This window comes from Bombina bombina, chromosome 3 (genome assembly GCF_027579735.1).
Source record: "Bombina bombina isolate aBomBom1 chromosome 3, aBomBom1.pri, whole genome shotgun sequence".
Classification (NCBI taxonomy): Eukaryota; Metazoa; Chordata; class Amphibia; order Anura; family Bombinatoridae; genus Bombina; species Bombina bombina.
In genome coordinates, this window is record NC_069501.1 from 1,257,216,705 (window position 1) to 1,257,229,125 (window position 12,421).

Consider the following 12,421-nt stretch of genomic DNA (forward strand, 5'->3'; position numbering starts at 1 on the left):
AATGCAGGAGCACTTAAGGGACAGTCTACAATATAATTTTTATTGTTTTAAAAGATAGATAATCCCTTTTTATTTCCTATGGCATGGAGAGTCCACAACGTCATTCTAATTACTAGTGGGATATTCAACTCCTGGCCAGCAGGAGGAGGCAAAGAGCACCCCAGCAAAGCAGCTAAGTGTAACTTTCCTTACCCATAATCCCCAGTCATTCTTTTTGCCTTTGTCAATGGAGGATGTGCGAAGATGGTGTCTGAAGATATGTAATCCTTTTATGGGTACTTTTGCCGGCAAGCAAGGATTTGGGGCTATGCTGTGTCCATGTCAATCTCTTTAGTAAGAGTAATGGTGGCTATTAGCAGTTAGAAAGCGGCAAGGTTGTCTTTACTTTATTTCTAACATTATTGCTACCTCTTTGATGGAAAGCCAGGGTTGGTTACACTGCTCTTTCTCTGTCTACAGGTCCCTTTTGGCAGTTAAGTGAGGCTATCAGACCTGCAGCTGCTGTGACTGCTCCGCAGCAGAAATTCCCTGGAGGATAAGTCCTTTCTTTAGATTTATTTCTTTTTTAAGACACGATGAGTCCACGGATCATCTTAATTACTAATGGGATATTCACCTCCTGGTCAGCAGGAGGTGGCAAAGAGCACCACAGCAAAGCTGTTAAATAGCTCCTCCCTTCCCTCCCACTCCAGTCATTCTCTTTGCCTACGTTAGTGATAGGATGTGGTAAAGTGAGGTGTTAGATAAGATTCTCTAATCGAGAGTTAATTATTTTTAAAGTAGTGCAAGATTGTGCTGCTTTGTCCTAGGGTGTAGCCGTAGTCCATATCAGTCTCTACAGTAGAGCTTTAATGGCTTTAGAGCATTTAGAGCAACTTGTGGGACATAATTCTCACTGCGCCTCCCATATATTTCTGCTGCCCTAACCCTGAAAACCTGAGGAATACTTATTCAGGAATTTATTTTTCTTCACAGTTCCATGTGGGGGATAGGACCCCTCAAACCTGGTGAACTGCCTTAGCTGTCAGGCAGATAAATGAGGTAAGTGCTTTGTTATTTTCCTAGGACACTGACAGGAAAAGGAGCACTTTACTATTTACTATTTATTAACACTATATAAAGGGCTTATATACTTGGCACTTTATTATGGGACATAGCTCTCAGAGTCTGAGAGAACCAGACAGCGTTTTTTGCAGGCACTGGAGCTGGGAGATAAGCTTTGAGGGCTGGTGGTTTCATGGCATTAGTGTTTAATTTAAAACTACGTCATTGCAGGAGTCTTTACAGTTAGCCACGCCCATGATGGGCGGATCTCCTGTATTGCGCGCTTTTTCACTGCGCCTTTATCTGAACTCACAGCTCAGACCGGATACAAGCCGGATGGTTTGGGTGTCCTTTTTTGTTAATATATGGTTGTTTAAACACGTTTTTGCAACTCACATTAAATAGGTGACACTTTTAAATTTAAAGATACAGTATACAGTAATGTTTTTTTGCATAAAAATTTCTTTTTTCAAAATTAAAGTTTTTATTGCCTAATTATACTATTGTGATCAGTATGGACCAAGGAGACTTGCAAAATGTTACTTGCTCCTTGTGTTTTGATGCAAATGTGGAACCACCTATCCCTTTCTGTCCCTCATGTATTGAGAGGACTTTAAAGGGACACTGTACCCAAATTTTTTCTTTTGTGATTCAGATAGAGCATGCAATTTTATGCAGCTTTCTAATTTACTTCTATTATCAATTTTTCTTTGTTCTCTTGATATCTTTATTTGAAAAAGAAGGCATCTAAGCTGAGGAGCCAGCAAATTTGTGGTTCGGAACCATGGACAGCAAATGTTTATTGGTGCTGCCCAATCAGCAAGGACAACCCAGGTTGTTCACCAAAAATGGGCCGGCATCTAAACTTAAATTCTTGCTTTTAAAATAAACATAACAAGAGAATGAAGAAAATTTGATAATAGGAGTACATTAGAAAGTTGCTTCAAATTGCATGCTCTATCTGAATCACAAAAGAAAAAATTTGGGTACAGTGTCCCTTTAAGTTATAGGGAAAACACATTTCCTGAGCAAAACTTTTCAAAAGGGGATGTTGTCCAAGAGAATCAAAGAGAAAGAGAGAGGCTCCTCATGGGACAGTATCGTAACAACCAGATAAGGCAAACAATGAGGCAGCCCGTGATGGGGTATACTCACAAGGATAGCGGCATATGAGGATGCCTAGTAGAGCGGGACGGGACTTTAGGTCGCCCGACAGACATACACAGCAGTGCGTGGAGACGTCAGGTCACGGGGTCCGTTCAGCCAATCAGCGGCCACAGAGAATCAGCATCAGACGTCAGAGCTGTTCCGGGAGTAGCCAATGCTAGGCTTCACGTTTGAACAGGCAGGTCAGCAGACCAATCAGGATGATGGATCAGGATAATGAAGAGCAAGAAGTGATATGGATAAAAAACTCGTATTTATTGAGTTAGTTAAAAACAAATGGCAAACAGCAACGCGTTTCTCGACCTACGGGTCGTTTCATCAGGCTGATAATGCCTATCTCACAACTTGCTCTACTTATAGTATTTAGTAACCTATCAAATGCTGACCTCACTCACACACCCCTATAGGAAGCCAGTCAGAGAGCCAAACACGGATTGGTACATGGCCAATCACATTCATCCTATAGATAAGGTGTGTGTGTGACGTGAGCCACAACGCCTTTCAGATATATTTAAAATTAAAAATTATTAACAATTCATCTTAACATTGTATAATATTAAAACATATACATATCACAACTCAGATAAAATATGTGCACAATTGATAACGATATTAGACAACTTCATTGATCCTGGATGCAACAACTTGGGGTAAAAAATACCCTACATGTGTATATAAAAGCGTCAGTGCAACCAGGAACTGAAGAATTGCATGATTTCATATGAGCATTCCTATATAATAAATGTCCTTTCTGGCTAGACATATGTCCTAGTCTCACAGATAAGACAGACCAATACATCCTAACATACAATATAAAGCATACATATTATATATATAAAATAAAATCAGGAACTCAAACGTGACATATGTCACCACCAAACCATAACTAATTGGAAAGCTATAGTAACAACATAGTACATTATAAAATAAATATAGTTAGTAGAGATGTGTATCCTGTATAGCGCTGTCCTATAATCAGGCTCATATGTTAAGGGAGACTTGATAAGGCCCTTTTTAACATATATATATATCCTAAATGCAGGTGTGTAGCCACAATAGAGGGACTTTTAAGATTAACCCAATAATTGATGAGAGCATGGTAATGCACACATGACCTATCAATTTGAGTCCCATAGACTAAGGCTCATTGATGGAGAGGGAGACCTAAAGGAGCCAGTCACTGGAAGGCGGCCAAATCAACACATAGATTCAGGCCGTCAGGGTGCATACTCTTCAGTACATGAATCCAGTAGGTCTCCCTCTGCCTGAGTCTAAAAAAACGATTATATAAATGAGACTTAGATATATGTTCGATGGGGTTGATAGAAAAGCATTTAAGGTCACCATTATGAGCATTATTGCAGTGTCTGGAGACACTGTGAAGTCTATAGTTATTTTTCATGTTTCGTTGGTGCTCAGCCCACCTAGTGCTAAGGCGCCTACAGGTGCGCCCCACGTACTGCATTCCACAAATGCATGTCAACAAATAAACAACATAATTGGATGCACAGGACACATACCCGGTTATAGTATATGATTTTTGGGTGACGCTAGATCTAAAAGTTTTTTGTTTATTGTCCACAAATGTGCACATCTTGCATCTATTTGACCTACATTTAAAGGAACCTGATGGTAATTGGCATACTGATAGATGGTTATGTGTAAGTGGTATCTTGTGTTTTACCACTTTACTAGGAGCCAGCAGTGTTTTTAAGGTGGGAGCCCTTCTATAGACTACTCTTGGTTTATTGTCCAACTGTTTTCCTAAAATGGGATCTTTCATCAGAATCTCCCAATGTTTGTAAATAATCTGTTTTATTAGATGGTGGTTGGAATTGTACTGAGTTATGAATAGGGGACATTTATTGATACCCTCAACCTTCTCTGCTTGGGTGGTAGCAGTAGAGAAATATTTCTCTCTATCATCAGATTTGGCCCTACTGTACCCATTATTAATGATATGTGTTGGGTAGTTTTTCTCAATGAAACGTTCTCGTAAAATGAGACTCTGAGACTCATAGTCAGATATAGAGCTGCAATTGCGACGGACTCTTTTAAATTGCCCATAAGGCACATTTTGTTTCCATGGATGGTAGTGGCAACTCTTAAAGTCCAAAAAGCTGTTGCAGTCAACCGTTTTAAAAAAGGTGGTACTAGTTACCCTCCCATCAGTGAAACAAAGATTTAAATCTAAGTACACAATAGATTTATCATTGATGACACTCGTGAAGTTTATGCCTCTATTGTTAGAATTTAGATGGTCTATAAATAGATTAGCGGAGGACTGATCCCCCCTCCAAATGAATATGAGGTCATCTATAAATCTGCCATAGAATACCAGGTTCGCCCCAAAGCCCGATTCATGGATATAATGTTGTTCGAAGTAACCCATAAATAGGTTAGCGTAGCTCGGGGCGAACCTGGTACCCATGGTAGTACCTCTTGTCTGTAAAAAGAACTCATCCTGGAACACAAAATAGTTGTGTTCCAGGATGAAAGTAATCAAGTCCAATATAATAGAGATATTGTAGAAGGTGCTTTTAAGGAAGGGATACTTTATAAAAAGGAAAAAGATTATCTGGTCCCTAATGAGCCTAACCAGGCTTTTTACTACCACCTTCCTAAGATACATAAGGACAACAAATGTCCTCCAGGCCGTCCCATAATAGCAGGGATAGGCAGTCTCACTGACAATGTATCTTCTTACGTGGATTATTTTCTGCAGAGGTATGTACTGGGTCTCGAGTCATATATTAGGGACTTAACAGACCTCCTGAAAAAATTAGAACCAATACAGATCTCTCCAGAAATTATATGGATAACATGTGATGTCCAAGCGCTGTATTCCAACATCCCCCATGAATTAGGGCTGATAGCAGTATCCCACTACCTAGAACTTGATATGTATCTTCCTGAGAACCAAAGAGTATTTATATTGGACTTGATTACTTTCATCCTGGAACACAACTATTTTGTGTTCCAGGATGAGTTCTTTTTACAGACAAGAGGTACTGCCATGGGTACCAGGTTCGCCCTGAGCTACGCTAACCTATTTATGGGTTACTTCGAACAACATTATATCCATGAATCGGGCTTTGGGGCGAACCTGGTATTCTATGGCAGATTTATAGATGACCTCATATTCATTTGGAGGGGGGATCAGTCCTCCGCTAATCTATTTATAGACCATCTAAATTCTAACAATAGAGGCATAAACTTCACGAGTGTCATCAATGATAAATCTATTGTGTACTTAGATTTAAATCTTTGTTTCACTGATGGGAGGGTAACTAGTACCACCTTTTTTAAAACGGTTGACTGCAACAGCTTTTTGGACTTTAAGAGTTGCCACTACCATCCATGGAAACAAAATGTGCCTTATGGGCAATTTAAAAGAGTCCGCCGCAATTGCAGCTCTATATCTGACTATGAGTCTCAGAGTCTCATTTTACAAGAACGTTTCATTGAGAAAAACTACCCAACACATATCATTAATAATGGGTACAGTAGGGCCAAATCTGATGATAGAGAGAAATATTTCTCTACTGCTACCACCCAAGCAGAGAAGGTTGAGGGTATCAATAAATGTCCCCTATTCATAACTCAGTACAATTCCAACCTCCATCTAATAAAACAGATTATTTACAAACATTGGGAGATTCTGATGAAAGATCCCATTTTAGGAAAACAGTTGGACAATAAACCAAGAGTAGTCTATAGAAGGGCTCCCACCTTAAAAACACTGCTGGCTCCTAGTAAAGTGGTAAAACACAAGATACCACTTACACGTAACCATCTATCAGTATGCCAGTTACCATCAGGTTCCTTTAAATGTAGGTCAAATAGATGCAAGATGTGCACATTTGTGGACAATAAACAAAAAACTTTTAGATCTAGCGTCACCCAAAAATCATATACTATAACCGGGTATGTGTCCTGTGCATCCAATTATGTTGTTTATTTGTTGACATGCATTTGTGGAATGCAGTACGTGGGGCGCACCTGTAGGCGCCTTAGCACTAGGTGGGCTGAGCACCAACGAAACATGAAAAGTAACTATAGACTTCACAGTGTCTCCAGACACTGCAATAATGCTCATAATGGTGACCTTAAATGCTTTTCTATCAACCCCATCGAACATATATCTAAGTCTCATTTATATAATCGTTTTTTTAGACTCAGGCAGAGGGAGACCTACTGCATTCATGTACTGAAGAGTATGCACTCTGACGGTCTGAATCTATGTGTTGATTTGGCCGCCTTCCAGTGACTGGCTCCTTTAGGTCTCCCTCTCCATCAATGAGCCTTAGTCTATGGGACTCAAATTGATAGGTCATGTGTGCATTACCATGCTCTCATCAATTATTGGGTTAATCTTAAAAGTCCCTCTATTGTGGCTATACACCTGCATTTAGGATATATATATATGTTTAAAAGGGCCTTATCAAGTCTCCCTTAACATATGAGCCTGATTATAGGACAGCGCTATACAGGATACACATCTCTACTAACTATATTTATTTTATAATGTACTATGTTGTTACTATAGCTTTCCAATTAGTTATGGTTTGGTGGTGACATATGTCACGTTTGAGTTCCTGATTTTATTTTATATATATAATATGTATGCTTTATATTGTATGTTAGGATGTATTGGTCTGTCTTATCTGTGAGACTAGGACATATGTCTAGCCAGAAAGGACATTTATTATATAGGAATGCTCATATGAAATCATGCAATTCTTCAGTTCCTGGTTGCACTGACGCTTTTATATACACATGTAGGGTATTTTTTACCCCAAGTTGTTGCATCCAGGATCAATGAAGTTGTCTAATATCGTTATCAATTGTGCACATATTTTATCTGATTTGTGATATGTATATGTTTTAATATTATACAATGTTAAGATGAATTGTTAATAATTTTTAAATTTTAAAAATATCTGAAAGCCGTTGTGGCTCACGTCACACACACACCTTATCTATAGGATGAATGTGATTGGCCATGTACCAATCCGTGCTTGGCTCTCTGATTGGCTTCCTATAGGGGTGTGTGAGTGAGGTCAGCATTTGATAGGTTACTAAATACTATAAGTAGAGCAAGTTGTGAGATAGGCATTATCAGCCTGATGAAACGACCCGTAGGTCGAGAAACGCGTTGCTGTTTGCCATTTGTTTTTAACTAACTCAATAAATACGAGTTTTTTTATCCATATCACTTCTTGCTCTTTATTATCCTGATCCATCATCCTGATTGGTCTGCTGACCTGCCTGTTCAAATGTGAAGCCTAGCATTGGCTACTCCCGGAACAGCTCTGACGTCTGATGCTGATTCTCTGTGGCCGCTGATTGGCTGAACGGACCCCGTGACCTGACGTCTCCACGCACTGCTGTGTATGTCTGTCGGGCGACCTAAAGTCCTGTCCCGCTCTACTAGGCATCCTCATATGCCGCTATCCTTGTGAGTATACCCCATCACGGGCTGCCTCATTGTTTGCCTTATCTGGTTGTTTCGATACTGTCCCATGAGGCGCCTCTCTTTCTCTTTGATTCACAGGCACCTACCTTCACTATACAAGAGTGCTGCCTGCTTCTTCAGAAGATTCTGGGAACATCCACCTACTGAATGCCTTTCTGAACTTTGCGCACCTCATATAGAGACTTGATTTACTCTATATTTAATGTTGTCCAAGAGTCTGACGAGATTCAAGGTATGCCGCTGCTTTCTCCGCATGCGTCCCAAATTTTATCGCCCACACAAGCAGTGCCCTACATTTCTACTCTAGCTCCTGCTGGAGTTACCTTAAGACATAGCTTCTCTTATGTCTTATACAAGTTCTGATACAATTGTTGCAATTTCGGAGGTACCCTCCCAAGGACACGAAGAGGAGGGTACTACTGTAGTATCTGATGGGGAAATCTCAGATTCAGAAAGTGCTTTGCCTCTGACGGATTCGGAGGTTGTAACTTTTAGATTTAAACTAGAACACCTCCGCCTATTGCTTAGGGAGGTTTTGGTTACGTTGGATGACTGTGACTCCACAGTTGTGGCTATCCCTGAGAAGTCTAGTCAATTGGACAGATACTTTGAGGTTCCTTCTTACTCAGACGTATTTCCAGTTCCAAAGAGAGCTTCGGAGATTATTACTAAGGAATGGGAGAGACTAGGCATTCCCTTTTCTCCCTCTCCTATTTTCAAGAAGATGTTTCCCATAACTGACTCTTTTAAGGAGGCTTGGCAAACAGTTCCTAAGGTGGAAGGGGCCGTTTCCACCTTAGACAAGAGAACTACTATTCCCATAGAGGATAGTTGTGCTTTCAAGGACCCTATGGATAAGAAGTTAGAGGGTCTACTTAAGATTTATGTTCACCAGGGTCTGCAATGGCAAATAGCTACGTGCATTGCTACCGTCACTAGAGCGGCGGCCTATTGGTTTGATGCACTGTCTGAGTCTCTCAAGACTGAGACTTCCTTGGAAGAGATCCAGGACAGGATAGGCTCGGAAGCTTGCCAATGCCTTTATTACGGATGCTTCCCTTCAAATTATTAAACTGGGAGCTAAGATTTCAGGTTTCTCTATTCTAGCCCGCAGAGCTTTATGGTTGAAACCTTGGTCTGCGGATGTGTCTTCCAAGTCTAAGCTTCTGGCTATTCCTTACAAGGGGAAGACCTTGTTTGGACCTGGCCTAACGGAAATTATCTCTTCCTCAAGATAAGAGAAACAAACAGAAAGGACGACAGAGTAATTTTTGTTCCTTTCGAAACTTCAAAGGAAATTCTTCCTTTTCCTCCTCTAAGCAGGAACAATCTAAACCTGTATGGAGACCTAACCAGTCTTGGACTAAGGCAAAGCAGTCCAAGAAGCCTGCTGTTGAATCCAAGACAGCATGAAGGGCATGCCACCGATCCGGAACAGTTTTGCAAGGCTGCAACTTGGTCCTCTCTGCACACTTTTTCAAAATTCTACAAATTTGACAATTTTGCCTCAGCTGAGGCCGCTTTTGGGAGAAAGGTTCTTCAAGCAGTGGTGCCTTCCGTTTAGGTTCCCTGTCTTGTCCCTCCCATATCATCTGTGTACTCTAGCTTGGGTATTGGATCCCATTAGTAATTAAGATAATCCGTGGACTCGTCATGTCTTAAAAAAATAAAATAAAATTTATGCTTACCTGATAAATTTATTTCTTTTTTGACACGATGAGTCCACGGCCCGCCCTGTCCTTGTAAGATAGGTTGTTGGTTTTTATAAACTTCAGACACCTCTGCACCTTGGCTTTTCCTTTCTTTGCTTAACTTCGGTTGAATGACTGGAGTGGGAGGGAAGGGAGGAGCTATTTAACAGCTTTGCTGTGGTACTCTTTGCCGCCTCCTGCTGACCAGGAGGTGAATATCCCATTAGTAATTAAGATGATCCGTGGACTCATCGTGTCAAAAAAGAAATAAATGTATCAGGTAAGCATAAATTTTCTTTTCTCTGGAAAGAAAATGGATTAGGACTAAGAATTCAGGGACCTAGTGGGACCTGTGAACTCCTAAAGGTGTTTTGTATATTTCTTACATTTATCCGTTTTCGGATATAATGCGGCTGAGCAGTTATCTGTTTAGCTTATGAGACAGCTGGACAGCAGCCTCCTTAGAGAATTATGGCTCCACTAGGGCTGTCTCCTAATCTTGGGCTTTAAAAAATTATGCTTCTGTGGAACAACTTTTGCAAGGCCGCAACATGGTTCTGTTTGCATACTTTTTCCAACTTCTCCAAATTTGATTATTTTGCCTTCGCAGAGGCCTCCTTTGGGAGAAAGGTTCTTCAATCGGTGGTAGCTTCTGTTTAGGTCCTCTTGCCTTGTTCTTCCTCCCTTTTCATTCCGTTTCCTCTAGCTTGGGTATTGGTTCCCACTAGTAATTGGAATGACATTGTGGACTCTCCATGCCATAAGAAAGAAAACAAAGTTTATGCTTACCTGATAAATTTCTTTCCGCGCATGGAGAGTCCACGACCCCGCCCTCTTATTAAATTATAATTTGGCAGTTTTTTTGAGTAAACCTCAGGCACCTCTATACCCTTGTGTTTCTTTTTTTCATCATTTTCTTTCAGCTGAATGACTGTGGATTATGGGTAAGGGAAGTTACACTTAACAGCTTTCCTGGGGTGCTCTTTGCCGCCTCCTGCTGGCCAGGAGTTGAATATCCCACTAGTAATTGGAATGAAGTCGTGGACTCTCCATGCCCGGAAAGAAAGACATTTATCAGGTAAGCATAAATGTTGTTATTACCCATTCCCCAGTTTTGCATAACCAACACTGTTATATTAATATACTTTTTACCTCTGTGATTGCCTTGTATCTAATCCTCTGCAGACTGCCCCCTGATCACCTGATGACTTTGTATTTATTATCTATTGACTTGTATTTAGTATTGTGTTGTGCTAACTCTTAAATAACTACCTGGGCGTGAACACAATGTTATCTATATGGCCCACATGAACTAGAAGTGTCCTGTTTTGAAAGCAAATACAAAAGCATGTGATTAAGAGGCTGTCAATAGAGCCTTTAAAACAGGCAGAAATGTAGAGGTTTAAATGTTATAAAGTATATTAGTATAACAATGTTGGTTGTGCAAAGCTGGGGAATGGGTAGTAAAGGCTTTATCTATCTTTTTAAACAATAACAATTTTTGTGTTGAATGTCCCTTTAGTCTGAACTTCAAATGATTAGTAGATTTTCTCTTGTAAGGTGTATCCAGTCCACGGATTCATCCATTACTTGTGGTATATTCTCCTTCCCAACAGGAAGCTGCAAGAGGATCACCCACAGCAGAGCTGTCTATATAGCTCCTCCCCTAACTGCCACCTCCAGTCATTCTCTTGCAGCTCTCGACAAGAAAGGAAGTATCAAGAGAGATGTGGTGAATTAGCGTGGTTTATCTTCAATCAAAAGTTTGTTATTTTTAAACGGTACCGGCGTTGTACTGTTTTTTACCTCAGGCAGAAATTAGAAGAAGAGTTTTGCCTGAGGTTTTTGATGATCTTAGCAGGTTGTAACTAAGGTCCACTGCTGTTCTTACACATAACTGGAGAGTATGGGAAAACTTCAGCTGGGAGAACGGACTGCAGATTTAACTGCTCTGAGGTATGTGCAGTATATTTTTTTCTAGAGAGATGATAAGGTCTAGAAAATGCTGACAGTACCTGATATATTTAAGGTAAGCCTGATTGCAGTGATTTAATAAACGACTGGCATCATGCTTGCAGTAAAGGGTAATATTCATGTTACTTGCCCTTATGGCTTAGTATGTAAAACGTTTGCATGATATATAAAGAACGTTTTTTACTGAGGGTGATAAATCTTTATTTGGGGCCTAGTTTCCACATGGCTGACTAGATTTCTCCTTGAAGTAGTTTTTTATGGCCCTTTCACTTTGAGTGCATGGTGGACGGGGCCTATTTTCGCGCTCTAATTGCGCAGTAGTTTTTACATTCTGAGACATCCAGCTTCCCTGAAGGAGTCCCCTGTCATATTGGACCTCTGTAAGGGTTTTTTGTGCCTACAAAAGTCGTTTTATGGGAAGGTAGGAGCCACAGTAGAGCTGTGGCAGTTTGCCTGTGACTGTTATAACGGTTTTACCGTTTTTTTGCTTGGTTTTTGAGCCTGAGGGGTTAATCATCCATTTGCAAGTGGGTGCAATGCTATTTTAGTCTATTATACACACTGTAAACATTTCGTAGAGTTAACTGCTTTTTTTCACTGTTTTGCAGTTTTTGTGGTTTTTTCCCTTAAAGGCACAGTACCGTTTTTTATATTCTGCTTTTTCACATTAATTAAAGCTTGCTGGTCTCATTGCTAGTCTGTTAAACATGTCTGACATAGAGGAAACTCCTTGTTCATTATGTTTAGAAGCCATTGTGGAACCCCCTCTTAGAATGTGTACCAAATGCACTGACCTTACTATAAGTTATAAAGACCATATTCTGGCTTTAAAAGATTTATCACCAGAGGAAATTGACAAGGGGGAAGTTATGCCGACTAACTCTCCCCACGTGTCAGAGCCTATAACTCCCGCTCAAGGGACGCCAAGTACATCTAGCGCGCCCATTGCGTTTACTTTACAAGACATGGTGGCAGTTATGAATCATACCATTACAGAGGTATTGTCCAAACTGCCAGGGTTACAAGGAAAGCGAGACAGCTATGGGGCTAGAACAAATACAGAGCT

General features: G+C 40.4%; 1 protein-coding gene across 1 annotated transcript in view; it reads left to right on the forward strand.

The window, feature by feature from the left end:
* XNDC1N (XRCC1 N-terminal domain containing 1, N-terminal like) overlaps window positions 1–12,421 on the forward strand; it is a 446,185-nt gene that overhangs the window by 200,531 nt on the left and 233,233 nt on the right. The window lies entirely within an intron of this gene.